This window comes from Columba livia, chromosome 3 (genome assembly GCF_036013475.1).
Source record: "Columba livia isolate bColLiv1 breed racing homer chromosome 3, bColLiv1.pat.W.v2, whole genome shotgun sequence".
Classification (NCBI taxonomy): Eukaryota; Metazoa; Chordata; class Aves; order Columbiformes; family Columbidae; genus Columba; species Columba livia.
This window is the reverse complement of record NC_088604.1, coordinates 113,463,925-113,479,785: the sequence shown is the minus strand read 5'-3', so window position 1 is coordinate 113,479,785 and position 15,861 is coordinate 113,463,925.

Here is a 15,861-nt window from a genome sequence, read left to right as displayed (position 1 = left end):
AAAATTGTACAGTGCATATAGTTCAAATGCCATAAGTGATGCTGCTTCCAGACTTACAGCACGTCATCAGTAAATTTAATGCTCTCTTAACCCAGCAGGTGAAACAAACACAAGGCTGCTGAGAGACTGAAGGAATCAAGGGAGCTTATATACAACACTTAACAAAACATATCACCTGATGACACCATTATTCTGTTGTCTTATGACACCATGTCTCAGATTTCTACATTTATGACACAATACGCATTGTACCTTACATTAACTGTCGTCTGGCAATGCTGCACTTCCATTACCTGTCATGTTTGTCCCTTTTTTTAAATAATCATTCTTATGAGCTACTTGTTGTTGTGTTTCTTTTTTATGATTTAACATAGGAGAGAATTTCTTGGCTCAGCCTTCCTGGCCTGGCTCCAAGGTATTTTAGGTACATCTGACGTGCTTTTAAATGTTAAATGGTACAAAATCAGCCTAAACCCTGGGAACATTAACTACCTGTTTATCAGAAGATCAGCTGGCAGAAACTTTTTAAAAAAATGGTGTTTCTTTTCCTTATTATTTTTAAAACCTGGCAGGCCTTGAGTTGTGGAGCACTGTTGCTGGAGAGTGGCCACAGGGAGGTGCAGGCAGCTGCAGGGAGGTGGTGGCCCCTCTCTCAGGGGTACAGGTGCTTCTACCATCCCAACGAATTATAAAACTGGCAAGAGAATACAACAGCCTGGGGCTCGGATAGTTTGCTTATCTAATGGTCCCTTGCAGTTTGCAGAGCACCACTTGAAAATGAGGCCGGACACCCTGATTCCTGCAGTGGTTGACATTGCATCCATATATTAAAACTCTTTGTTTTCGCTTTCCGCTTTCCTTCAGTTTGATGTCTGAAGTCTCCTCTGCCTGATTTTCTACCTTCACACACCGTGGTGTCTATGTTTGCTACAGATGTGGGAAGCAGTGGTTAAATGCTTCCCTCCCCCACTCCCCTTTTTGGTCTGTCTTCAAATAATGATGCTGTTATCTTTTAGCAGCAGGATTGGATAGCATTAGGTATCTCCATTCATTCCATACAGCAGTCAAACCAGCCAAAGAATATTTTAGATAGGATCACAGCTTTATCTGTCCAATACATAATATAGCAATGTAGCACAAGAAGGGCTGCTCAAATTGATTGAATTGGGTTTTCCTACAGTGCTGCTTTGTGTATAGTGGGAAATATACTGTATCAAACAATCTACAGGAACAGCAGCCACGGTGTGACTAATCACAGCAATACTAATACTGAATAATCTCAGGAAACTTGAACAAGGAGGATCAATGTTCCACTCACTTCATATAAATGGCCTATATTATAAAAGCCAGTAGATAAATGTTAGATACTGCTACATTTAGAGCCTGGCACCTATGATACAAGTGGGGTGTTTCAAATGCAAACCCCAATCTTACAGCTGCTTGCAAGTGCCTTTAGATCTAAGTGACTAAACCATCAATAGTAGTGTCAGCCACCTTAAAATAAGTAAATAAAAGGCTTCAGGCTGTTTAAGGTGTCCCTTAAATAGCAGTCTCTGCATAAATTTTTCCATTCTGGATTGGACTTCTTGCATCCAGCCCTTTGAAACAGTAAGTTTGTCACCTGGGCCAGCTGCAGGGGACTAAATGTTTGAAGAGTCTGTGATGATGTGAGATTCACAACATTAGCCTTCAGAGAAAAGAAAAAACAAACAAAAAAACAACCAACCAAAAAAACCCACCACAACAAAGCAAAACAACCCACGTAGAAAGGATGCCCAGGGAGCATGAAATGGGAGTTAGTGACAGGTCACTTCTATTCAGGGACATCAGCTGTTTAGAAGGTTGGTTCTTTGAAGGTTTTTCTGTTTGGTGTTTTTGGTTGGTGTTTGTGTTTTTGGTTATTTGTGTGTTTTGTTTTCCTTTAAGCTCCAGATAGAACTAACCTCCAAATAATACTAATTCCTCCTGTGTTCTAATTCTGTGTTTCGGTCTCAGTGCCCTGGTTTCTCCACCAGCTGTGCCAAGGCAGTGCTGCAGTGGGGCCAGTCTTTTACTCTGCCTTTTCCCCTTTTCTGTCATGTTAAAAATCACACTGATGCAACTTTTTGATTTAGACCCTTGTTGTCCCAAAGAAAGAGGAAATTATTTATAATCAGAGGGGACCAGGTTTTCATCAGTATGGACTGATGCATGTTTTAGAGCATTCACCTTTCAGGTATCCAGAATACAATCTGCTTGATCCTCTGTGGATTGTAAATTCCTAGAGTTGGGCTTCTGTGTTCTTCTTGTCTGCTGAGGAAAGCTTTATGATCACTATTACATTATCTTGTCTATAGTACTGCGGAACTGGGACCCTTCTTCCTATCGGGAAGCCTTTTCTTTACTTTCATACCAATAAAGTGATTCTTAGACCAGGGTTCATCCCTAATAAGCAACTTGAGAATTGCACCTGAACTAAGAAATATTTTTCCCCTCAGTGTGCCCTAAGCCTCAGACTATCAAGGAGCCTACATGCTTTGAATCTAAGATAGAGCTTACAGTCTAACAGCTTTTTTATCACCTTCCATCAAGCAAAAAAAAAAGCCTCCAGGTGGATTAAGCTGTGTGTGTAAGAAGCTTACAAGGTAGCAGGTGTCAAGTCCCAGTAAAGGTCATTCCATTAGGGCTATTCTCTTCTCAGCCACAGCTTTCCTTGTGGACTTCTGTAAACCTGCCACTGGGACATCAGTACGCTGCTGTGCAGAACAGGGATGTTCAGCAAAATGTTGAAGCGTGTGCAGCATATTTGCCCAGGGATTTTAGGCTGAAATCTAGTTTTTAGAGTGCGGCCCAGATAAAATACAATGGCATGGCTACAGACTGGTAGCAGGACAGGAAAAACGCCTTCCCACACTTCCAGTACAGCCATCCAGAAAGGTCCAGATTAGGTGGACAGGGTGTTGACATTATATGATAGAAGAAGAAGTTGTTAAAAAGAATTAAAAATCAAACCCCTTATTGCGTTATGATTGAGAGCCTGGAATGAACTTGAAACACACTTGGTCTATTGTTACTAGATCAAAGGAGAAAGGCTTGCTCTAAAAATGAGTAAAACTCACATGACAACTCATTCCGCCAGACATTTCAAGGCTTGAGCAGACAGCATTCAGTCAGCACTCTTGGATCATATTTCTGATTGTATCTTCACAAAAACAAGGATCAGAAAGAGAATTTCCTTTTTGTTTTTTGGGGGAAATGATGTAACAGGAGGAGCTCAAGCCATACACATGTGCCTTTCTCGCCTGGACTGCACCGTGCAGCTTTGCCTCTCACTGTAGAAGGTTGAGCGGGAGGTGAAGGCTGGTAGAGGCCAGCAAGGTGTGGTGATACTTCTGATACACATCTGATAAAGATGCTGTAACTACCATCTCAGGGAGGAACAGTTTGGAAAGATTAGATAAACTTCTGATATTTCAAAGCATGCTGTGTGAAATCTTGGATGCCTGCTTAAAAATTAAGGCTGGAGAAGTGACTTGAAGCAGACAGCTGTCCTTCCAAAAATGGAACTAGCCTTACAGAAACCAGACTATTCTGCAGGGACGAAATGGGGAGAAATCTGATCAGATGTGCACAAACAACAATGGATTCAAATTTTCAAAGTATTTGTGAAGGGGAAAGCCTGCCAGACAATCTTGAAGGCTAAGGGCGTTGCAGAGAAGTCAAATGATTTTGCAGCTCTGTCTTCACTTCAAATGACTTGAGCAAATACCTACTTTTTGGCCAGTAAAGATGAGCCATTCATTGATTCACATGTCAATAGAAGAAATGTTATAACCAGCTGATAAATCAAAGGGCAGAAAACAATAAAATATAGACCTAAGAGTTGTGAAGGATCTAAACTAGAACAGCTTAACCACTGGGGGAAGAGCGCAATCCTTGCTACAGTAATCTTTTATACCAGAAGACAAAGAGTAGAAGAGGTTTATCTATAGTTTAAGTAGGCTTCAGCAGAGATTCAGGGAATTTCATGATAGTAAGTGTTGTTTTGGTACCTTAGAATTGGTTGAACTAACATTAAAGGGCGTGTTTTAAAAAATACAGAAGGTCATGACTTTATCTCCAGTTGGCATCGTTTCTGCAGATTTAATATGGTTAGAAAAGAGCCACTTGACAAGTTCTTTGGGTTTCAGAAAATCTTTGACCAGCAAGAAGATTTACTTCAAGTTTTGTAATAGGCTTTTCTGAAAGTGAGAAGCTCAGTGGTGTGAGTGATAACAAGTTGTTGAACATCAGCTGATCCAACAGAGGCGGTTGCCTGTGTCCATGCCCTTAGCCTCCAGCAACAGTGGGGAACTTTGAATTACCAAATCCTCTTTCACGAGAATAGTGCAACTGTGCTTGTTTTTGTAGAATGGTATAGAAAAAGTGTCTTAAGCATTCCTCTTTGCCTTTCCTCAAAAATGGGAAGCAAGAATTATTTCAGAAAAGGAGAGCAGGTTGAAGTGGGTTAAAGGACATACTTAATGGGCAGTGCATAAGTAACCTGGTGGAAATGGGCGGTATGAATCCTCACAGGCTTCGTTTCTAGGTCAGGTTTAGATATCTGTGTGTAGAATGAAGGTTTGCACATCTAACGTGAATTAGATGGAACTAAAAACAGCCCTGAGGGCAAACAGACCTTCATGCTTTGGAACATAAACCATGCTCTGAATCGTGGGGTAAGGAAGGAACTTCCCATGTAAGGCAGCTAGACCCCAGCTGCTTGCTGGAGGATTTCCTTTGCTTAACCATACTGAAGATTTTTGTATTGTATTTTGTATTTGTATAGGAGAATCCCTGCTAGATGAGTCGGATCCAATATGATGATTCCTGTGTTTTTTTCCTCATGTGAGAGATACAATGACTATCAGTTGAATCATACGCTAGTTCATGGCACCATGAAGCACTTCTTGCAGTTGCTGAACTTGACATTTCAGCAGCCCCACTGGCTCCTGTACTTGCTAAAATCTGAAGTCCCTGTTGATATGGTGGTGCAATTTTTCGTGTTTCTTATAATCACGATCTTCATGTTGATTCTACTTGGCAAATGATAGTGAGCTTGTGAGCCTTGAAGGCTGGCTTGAAAACTGTGAACTCTGAAGATCTTTTGCCTTTTTTTCGCTTTAAATATTTTATCTCCCAGCCTGGAATTATTCATTGGGTTAATGTACGAGCCGCTCCCTTTGGAAAGAGACTGGCTGTGAGGACTTTCCCTGTATTTCTTCTTGAAAGGAGACCATTTATGCTAGGAGCCACTGTTCTTGCAGCGCAGCTGGCTCCAAGTCAGCATTTTCTCTGGAGAGAGACTCTTTGGTTGGGAGCAGCTGCTGCTGGCAAGGCTGGCTGGTAGAGATCTTTGTCCCCGGTGCTTTGGGACTGAGTGGAGACCCTGTTGCAGGGAAGTGCCACTGCTGGAGCAGGGCCAGAGCGGAGCGAGCGGGAGACTCCCCCAGCAAGAGCATCTTCTCTTGGCTCCTGTGGTGGACTGACGCAGACCCCGTCCATCGCTGGTGGCCTCAACCACAATGTTCTTCGTGGCCGGGGGCTTGTGGGCTCATGGAGCCGGTGGCATCTCTCTGGGGACGGATCTAGTTGCAGGGATTTGCCATAAAGGCTTTGTGTGTGTCAAGTGTTTGTTTACATTGTCTAACGATGATTTGTATCGCACTTAGAGTATGTTTGATTTGGTTTAGCTGCTGTTATCGTGTTTAATATTTTAGTGTGTGTTTAATAAACACCATGAAACCTGCACAGCTCTCCACCTCCATTAGGCATCCCCTATCTTAGGGAACTACTTTAAGGGATCCCTGAGGTTTCTCCTGCAGTTTTGTCTGACCTTTAGTAAAAGATGTCATCAGCCAGCCTACGGAGTTTTGCTGCTCCCTTGAGCAGTCTGCCTAAGACAGGTTTCAGTCTGTTTAATAATAATTTGTTTTTCCTCTGTGTGCGTGCATGTTGGTGTGCATGGTCTGTCTAGTTTTCTCTTTTTTCACTTCAGTTTTTGATTTGATTTTTACTTAGGTAGTCCTGTTTTATTCTCCGTTGGGCCACTCATTGGTAGCAGTATATTTCAATTATTTCCTTTCACTGATTCCTTCTAAGAGAGAGGGTATATCTTCTAACACATAATATTATATTTTGGTGTTAGCTAATACACATTTTCTTTAGTATTCTTGGTGCCAGTGTTAATTATTTCCCCTGCTTCTCCATTCTTTGCCATTTTAGCTTTTGGTGACTGTTTCGTAATATTGTGAGTGGTACATATCTGAGACTTACAAATTATTTTATTTCTAGCACAATAAACTTCCTTTGTGTTTTGTAAATGCAAAAGCAGTGCCTAGAAATTCAAACTTAGATATAGTGGCTAGCACGATACAATCTATGAATAGTAAAAGAAAATACCTTCCTGTTATGTCTTACAAGTTATCTGCACAGAAAGAAGTTGATATGCTCCTAATTAGATGGGAAGAGAAGACTAAGAACATGTAGCTACCTGTTCACAGCTGATTTTAGGCTTTCATTTAGCAGTGCAGCCATAGGGAGACTGATGAACCTGTGTAGGGCCCTGGAGAGTACATCAGCTTGAGAAAGACGCTGGGCCCAGTGACAAGAGCTCTCAGCAGCAGCTGAAGTGGAATTCAGACTCCCAGTCACCTTCTTGAAGTGCTGCTGAAATCCCAGGTTTGGAATAGCGTATTTCAGAGTACTGCATTAAAGATCTGGCTCTTAACTGTAAGACTGTGTAAGACCTGGATCCCCATTACATTTAATTTAGTTTTTAATTTACTCCTGGTGTCTCTTCTAGCCAGCTGAGCCTTCATTGGATAGAAGTCTTGATCTACCATTTTTCTTCACACATGGATATATTTGGAGATGTTGGATAAGGTGCAGCAGAAATCAAATCATCAGCTGTTTCACCATCTCTCTTTCAGCTGGGTTTAGTTAAATGGACTGTTCTAGAGGCAGGGAAAAAAATCTTTATCATGGTGATGGTTTTAATTCTAAATAATCTATGATGTGTATGGATATTATTTCAGCTTCTCTACCTCCAAACGTTCGGGCTTGCTGATTTGGAGGAAGAGCAGCACCCATGCTCTGGCTGAAGTAACCAGAAACCAAGTATTGTGGTAACTCCAGAAATACAGGCATTGATATCGGAGCCTGCAAAGGTTCTTGAGCATCTACTGCTAGCTATGCATTTAAAAAATTATCCTTTGGCAATAGGTGGTGTGAGTCACGTTAGAGCTGCGAATGTGTTCTGTGTCAGCAAAGAAGGAAGAGAGAGTGTGAACAGTGAAACAGCCTCGCTGGTTCTGTGCTGTCTGCAGAGACTCCATAACCACATACCTGGTCCTCCCAATGGCAGGAAAAAATGGGGCACAGGAAGGGGAATTGGTTGTAATAAGCATATATGCATATGAACATGGCGGTATTTCCACATGAATTAAGCCATGGTGCTTGCTAGAGCTGCGTGCAGTGTCCCAGGCTAGATTAAAAATGAGTTTGCTTATATTTTCTGTCACAATCATTTCATTTGGAAAAATAGGGCTTGAACATAGGAATGATACACAAAATAAATCCATTCCCTGAGCTTCACTCCCTCCCTGTTTCTCCCACTGAAATCCAATGAATCTCACCTGTAAATTTATAATCGCGAGCAGGTCTTGTTAGCTCACTGGAGGTATAGAACCATTGTATCATTGCTATTTGACTTCAGTTTGTCATCTCGTGGTATCCAAATAAAAGGATGAGTTTGAAGCGCATCTTTGAAGACCTTGATATTTGCTACATAAAGCGATAAAATTTACTTAAGAGTTTCAATCTATTAAAAAAAGGCAGAAACAGGTAAACAAATACCTGTTTAACAAACAACCACTGGCCAGACTTGAGAGTCAGGATGGTCTTGAGTGTATTCAAGGTTCAGGTTAGACCTTTTGCACATCTGTAATCCCAGTGCACAGCACGCTGCATAAATTATTTCTGTTTGGCGAGAATAATATGTGCAAAGAGGCTGTGTCTCGGGTAGGAGGTAGGTGCATCATTTTGCATCCTTTCCTACTTCCTTAGTGCCAGCTGGGATATGGATTATTTGTATATGATTTGAATCCAAATTCTTATATATATATATGTTTTCACACACAAACACTGACATACACTTGAGGCACTTGGCTCATGATTTTCAAAAGCCAACCATGAGTTTGGAACCTTACTTGAAGCACCTTTTGAAAGACGTGATATTTTGGGACATGCTGTACATCCCGTGCCTGTCTGAAGCTGAAGTTCTTCTGCTCAATGCTATTGTTTTCTTATATCAGAAGGACTCTGAATGCCACAAAAAACAGTGCAGTGAGGACCCAACTAAGTATTTTGTCATGGTTGGTGACACTGGTAAGAAAAAACCCTGCAAAGCATAAGACACTATCAGAAATTACCTTCTTTTTTTCCCCATCTAACACATGTTAAATTAGCCAATAAGCCTTGAAGCTGCGCATACCTGATGATTAATTTATGTTATTTTGTGTTTAAAAAAAGAGGTTCTATCATGCTAGATTTACAGCACTGCAGACTTTCACAACGTTGCAATGCTGTCTTCAATTCAGCTGCTTCATATTGAAATTTCACACACAATAATTGGCTGACCTTCACAGCTATGGCAGAAACTAATTAAAGCTGTAAGGCTTTGCTAGCTATGCTTTTGTGTGAAATGTGAAGTTTGGTGATAATGAAATATGGGGTGCAGATGTTATTGTCTCAGATAGTCTGTGCCCTTGGTTCACACTAATGAAGAACAGCAATTATTAAACAAAAAGTATTTTCAACCATTAATTATTTGTGTTTTGATAGACTAAATGTCCCAGCAGTGGCTCCTTCTTCTTCCTCACTTCTTCAAAAAGTCATTTAATGTCATTTTACAAGGTAGTGGGAGATTCCCCAGCATGCTGCATGAGACTTTTACTGTATTTGGAAGATTGGTTTTATACTCATTCTCTAGTGCATTGCACAAGACACCGTACCACAAATAAACGAGTGTTTTGGATGGGATGATGTTAAAGTTTGGGGATATCACTCCTCTGCACAGAATCTGTGCATAACGCAATCATTATTCTTGTTGTTACATTCATAATGCAGGCAGAGGGGGTACAAGCAGTGAGTTCTATGTGTGGATGGAAAAGGGATATGCCCTGTGGCCTGTCTTTTTTTACCCTTTAACTGGGTCCTATGTGATCTGACTTACTTTACCTGCAGTAAAAGACCATTTTTAGTTATGGTCAATTACCAAAGCTGTTCAGATGTCACCTCATTCCCTAGCATGACTGTTGGGAGAAAGTTGTGAGAAAAATTTCCCCACAAAGGTGAAATGTGAACTGTGCATATGTACCCCTATCTTTCTCTGTTAGGCTTGTGTGTTTAGTACTGTAGTGCCATGAATTTGGAAACATCATTCAGTGAAATACTTAAGTATTAGTGAGATGCTAAAGGTGTGAACACAATGCAAATGTGGGAACTGCCACCAGAAAGCATGGCTCTTCCCCTTCCTGCAGAGACTGCTAGGGGCTTTCAAAAACAATTAAAAGGGCTTTAGTGATAATTCCTATGGTGTTTCTTAGAAAACTGATAACTCAGGTGAATATCCCAACCTGGTCATTGAGCAGCAGAGGTCTTCCTTTAGAGTGGTGTTTTGCAGGGACACATGATATAAGTATTTACTGGTTTACCTTGATACTGTTGCTGTTCCTGTGTTCTTGGCATCCGAAACATCGACTCCAAAGTGATGAAATATATGCGGTAATATTAAAGGATGAAACTGTTGTTAGGGAGATACCATTACATTTTTGTCTGTGCTTGGAAATACATTAATATTTTTCTGCCTGACAGCCGTTATCATACAGAAGGATAATTCTTTACAGAAACAATTATTTCAGAGGACTGTTTTGGATAAATATGCCATTGTGGTTTTGTAGATGATGATATAAGAAGATAACTTATCTGCACGCTACATTTGTATGCATCTTGAATAGATACTGTTACCTGTACAGTAAGAGAGGAAGTGAGAGAGTAAAGAGAGAAGGAAAACTAAAACAGAATTAGAGACTTCATAGCCCTCCTCACTTGACTGATTTCCAAGAGTTGATCCATTTGGTGTTCTCTGAGTAAGGGTCTCTGTAAGTCTAAGCACTTTAAACACCTAAACATCTCCAGATCTCTACCACACTTCCTCAGCTGGGAATTTTGCATTCCCCAAACTGGCCAAACAGCAGCTTGCACAGGATTGTCATTAATGGCATTGACGAGCTTTCCAGGAGCCCTTCGCTTGCAGTTATTGCCAGGGAGACTCCAGAAATGACGTCGGGTCAATTCAGATCCCAGCGCATGTCCCCAAATTGGCTCCCAAAGATAAATCCTGGCTTTGAGTGTGGGTCTGGGCTGCTGCATGTAGTATCCTGTATATGCATTAAGTATTTCATATAGATCTTGAAAGACATGCGTGATAAACAAAGGTACCATCAGCAGCCAGTGGCCATGACTAAGAGTGCAAGGCAAAGGAAAAATACATATTGATACTAAAAAAATAATATAAACCTGAATAATTTTTCTAGGCTTTTTCGCTCATATCTGTTCCAGATTTATCACTGTCTCTGGCTTCTTGGCTGTAGCAGTTTGCTCTCTGAATGCATAGCACACACATGGAAAGGTACAAAAGGGAGGGGGGGTGTGCATGCGTGTGTCTGTGCACAAATGCATGCAAATTACACAAAAAGACAGTTTCCTATTAGTTTCACTTTACAGCTTCTGATGTTTACTGTGACAAATTTCAGTAAGAGGGGATTTTGTATGCTGATTTATTTGTGAGGCCAGCTCTATGACATTAATATATTGCATATTTTTTGAGTGGCCTGCTTTTTATGACTTTTGAAAGAGAACCTGACCTCGAAGGGTGAGATTAAATGAATGAGTCATCTCTTGCACTTGAAGTATATTTGAAATTACCAAAAGCTTTAGTTTGATCTGAACTGTATTAAAACTATAGCAGGAGGATGGAATTCGGTGCTGCTGATGCAGCTTGACAAACACATGGGACACAATTGTGTGTAGTAGTGGTGTTTACAAGGTGCAAAGATATCAGTGTATGAGGTATAGAGGCGAGGGCTTACAGCTCGGTGAGTAGGATATTCCCTGTGATGTAAATATGTTAGCAAGCAGGACTTTATTAAAGTAAAACTAATGAGAGACCAACAAAACACTGAACTTCTAATCCTGGTGAATAAGTAACTGATCTTAAAAAAAAAAAAGCCCAGCCCAACAAACAAACAAAAACCCCAACACCAAAACGAACAAAACCCCAGAACTGTAAAGAAGTTATTTCCAGTTGTTTGACAAGCATGGTACTTTACTGTGTTACCGTTTTCTTTCTGTCACTATATATAAATTGATGTGTGCAAAGGTATTATATACGTGCTTTGTCTCATGCACAAAGGGAAATGAGAAGCAGCGTGTAAGTAGGTGCTTCTGACAATGAAAATTTCAGCTTCTGTAAATAATTCCCTGGATTCCTTCTCCATTTGAGGCCCATATCGTGGCTGTGGAAGAGTCCGAACATGAGACTGAAATCTCCTGATTGCCTCTGTTAGTTGAATTGTTTTGAGTACTTAATCTTTAAGGCTCACAGCTTCTCTTTCTTTGGAGTATTTTGCCAGTTCCAGAGTTAAGTAGTAGTATCTTCTGAAAGCTCTATTGTGAGGCTGAAGTTTAGTAATTGACACCAATAACATAACAACATTAAATCATCCACCTTTTTTTATAAGTGGATAAGCCAGTCTGCTTGTAAATATGTTAAAGGATAGCGTGTAGGTGGCAGAAGAATTATGCTACAATTTTAACAGCTAATAAATCTTTATTTAAGCAAGGGACCGCTAAAATTTAATTAGGCATATAAAAGCAGAGATCATTCTAAGGGTAAAAATATGCCAATTCTCACAAGAAAAGACATCTGCTTCATGGAAAAAGTGTAAGTTAAAGTGTACGCTTCTGTTACTATGTCAGTAGAAAAGCTTTCATTAGGGGTTGCAGGGGTCTGAGTTGACAAAATGAGAAAAAAAAGAGAAGAAAATATTTTTTCAGGCTGTGCACACGCGTTCATATATATAAAAAAAAGAGCTACCCGGTTAGTAATCATGCCTGCTCCGCTTACTGGTGTTATTGCCAACACAACATCTCTGCTTCCTGAAGGACAACCCTTTGGAAATACCATCTCACAACAGGGTCGCGTGTGCTCCGCAGCCCGGCCCCCGTACTTTGGCAAGCCGGAGCTTTTTTTAGTATTAGCTGCAATGCCTTAGAGAGGGGTGCTGCTCATGTAAACCTTTGTGCACATCATGAAATAAATCGTGAGTGGCATGAAAAGTCAGACTAAGTCATTTTGGGAGATGGAAATGACATCGGACAACACATTGCTCGTGGCGGCTTTGCTCATGTGCCAACCAGTGTGGTAGGAGGTAGTAGGGAAAATAAGAGGGATTCCTGATTTTTTTATGTGTGACATAAGCTGCTCCTCTGGTGAGCATGGTGTCACCATGGCTGTGAAAAATAGAGCAGCTCTTTTCTGGCTCAGCATTACCAACATATCTGAAGAAAAATCCTTGAGATCCCATACATTCTCTGTCAATCGCCTATTAAAGTATCACTTAAATTTACAAATCTCTATGAAGTTTAAAAAGAAATCCCTCTGTACATTGTATTTTTCCCTGAGTTTGTCACTCTTGTGGAAGTTGCCCTGAGTTTTCCTGCTGTCCAAGCTAAAACCCCCAGCAGTGCAGGCTGCTCCTCTGCCCTGGTGCTGCGGGTGTAGCAACCTCTGCTTTCCATGCTGAAGCTTGGTCTGTTGGTCAGTGAATCACAGATGTAGGTTATTATTATATAGATTGTTCATATGCTCTGCTGTGAGTGTTGAAGAGTCTGTGGAGACATGGTAGAGGCTGCTTGTGGGCCTCCTCAAATAAATGTCTCCTCACTTGGGTGTTCTGATTACCTGAAATGCTGTCACTGGGCAGAGCTCTCTACATTGGAGCACAGAGCCAACCCTAGGGGCTTTGCTTGCTTTCATAACATAATTATTAAATAACAAATACTCTTTCATTTTGCCCAACTAGAACACTGTCTTCATTTGACCTTTCCTGCTCTTCCTGTTATACTAGCCCCTAAGCCTTTTTGGATCTTTCCGTAGCCAACACGAGGTGCTCTGCAGAGCGCAGACACAGCTACGTGGTGTAACTAATTGTCTGGGTAAATTGCCGAATCCATGCTGGAGATTTTGAAGAGCAGCTTATACAAATATCTGTCAGAAATAACACAGTGCAGCTCGTCCTGTTTTAAGGGCAGGAGATACAATGTAAATGACCTTTTAATTAAGGTCTCCCTGTTTTCTGCGTTCATTTGATCTGTGCTAAAACTGTCTGAGGACAAACCCTTTATCGTACAGAATAGGTTTTAAGCCTGTGTTTTGCCAAGTGAGGGGTAGCGGCATGACATAGTACATGTTATCTAAAAGGCTGACTTCTCAGCAAGCGATATGTTTGTGTTGCTGCCCATTCATCTTTTTGTTTTCTCCTGGAACATGACACAACCCAGCAAAGCTCACTCTGCGGGGCAGACCCTTTTAAATGCCACGTGCTGTGTGCTCTAGGCAAGGGTAGTCACAGCTTGGCTAAGGAAGGTGTCTCTCATGTCTCAGCTTTCAACATTAATTTGCTTTGGCAAGAGTGTCATATGTACGCTGAGTTACATTCATATAGGGAACTGAACTTGTGATAGGATCTAAATGCTTTTGATTTGACTTGAACATACGTATTCTGGGATTTGTCTTCTCTGTGGCTAAAAGAAACAGCAATTTCTTACATCCAGTGCTTCCATTTTTTTGAGAAGTGGAGAAACGTTTTTAGTAACACTTTTGCATGCAGCATGCAAGTTTACACATAAAATACCAATTCTTCTATTTAGCTGTCTTAATTTTCTTTGTTTTGTAAGGTAGACAAATCTTCAATGCCTAGGCTGTTTTGCTTACAATTTTGACTGTTAAAGCATGGATATAAATCAGTTGGCAGGAGAAAAACTTTGGTCTCTAATGAACTTACAATGTAATGTGAATGGACTTCTGTTATTGATGATGCAAGACCAAAGCAGATACCTTGAACCAAGCGTACTGGACAAAATGGGCCACCTTGTGCCTTCTGTTCCGTCTGCGTGATCCCGTAGCGGCCTGCTGGACAGATGGTTTGGTTATGACATGGTGAATTGCAAAGATTTTTGTTCCTCTAAAGTAATTGTTTGTACAAATCGCAGACTTTGTATGCGTAAAATTCCAGCCAGATGTTAGAACCAGAAATGAATCATGTCACCGCAAGTCATTGATTTTGCTGGGAACTGTGACGATACCTATCACGATTCACAGTGAGACACATTAGTGGGAGTAGAGGGATAGCAGTGGCTTCCCTTGGAACATATTATTTGTGTTTAGAGATCTGTTCTGGTATTGTTGCTAATTTACTGATACTCCAGCCTGAACCATTCACTGTATCTGAACTGAAATCTTCTGGATCTAAAATACTTGCTACTACTGCCTTATTCAAGTAGCCGGGTTTTCTCTTAGCTCCTTTCGCTTTTTCTTTCCTCACTATATTTTGCACATCTTTTGTATTCTTCCTCTGCTTATATCCATAGCTGAAAATGTGTGCAGGAGTTATAATTCCGAATAGTGGGAATTCTCCTGTATCTCCCAGAGTACCTCGTTGCCTCGTTGTTGCATTCTTATCGCAAGGAGGGCAGCGAGAAAACGCATCTTGCAGGTTTTAACACAGACATTCCCTGCAAAGCAACGATGAGATTTCATCAGAGAATCTCGATAGCTGTGCACGTGAGTGGGGTGACTATGCAGTGCCTGACAGATTGGAGAAGATTTTAGCACCTTCGAGAAAAAGATGTCTGCAGGAGAGCTAGGACAGAAGCTGAGGAAAAGCTACTACCAGAGTAGCAGAGGGGTAACTGAGGTTAGATATGATGTTAGACTTTATGTAGCGCTGGAAAAGATGTGTGCAATTTGAGCCCATAAGAAAATGATAGTTAAGTTATCTGCATGTGGAGTCTTGGAAACCCAGGACTGAGGCTGTTAAAGTCATGGCAGAAAGCTGGGAAAAGCTGTCAGGGAAGAAAGCTGGAGGAGAAGACTGGAGCAGGAAAGGTGGCTTGTCGGAGAGCTGGAAGAGGAATGCAAAGGTGAAGATGAGCTGTCCCAAAAAAGACCAGGGCACACAGTCAAACTTAAGGCTTGATGCAGTCCTAAGGACCATATAAGATAAACTGTGAGAGCTGCAAGTGTTTCTTAGCTTCGAGCTCTGTATGTGAATCCCAGTCCACTCCTGGTTTCCGCTGGGATGAGATGCAGGAACTCTCAGGAAAAGCCCGGCGATGGAGTACAATGGCATCCCTGCACACCCAGATGTTTCCTCCAGGTCTGCCCACTTGGGAGCCAGGACTGCAGGATGGGATGGAGTGGGGATGTCCATCCCACCCTCCCCTGCTCCCCAGCCTGGAGGGAACAGACATATTATTTTTCCATCTACTTTCACACTAGATACTGGTATTATTTCCTTGCTGAATGATTCCCAGGCCTGGTTAGTTTTCTGCCAGTGTGTGGCCAGTGCTAAACAACAGAGACAAACCTTGGGCTGAAACCTGGTCAGAGTAGTGATAGGTTCTGGGCCTGTTTTTGAATAAGTGTCTTCAGCTTTCAGATAAATTGTGAGCAGGTCCACAGCAGAGGCAAAGCCATTTGGGGTAAAGCAAAGGCCT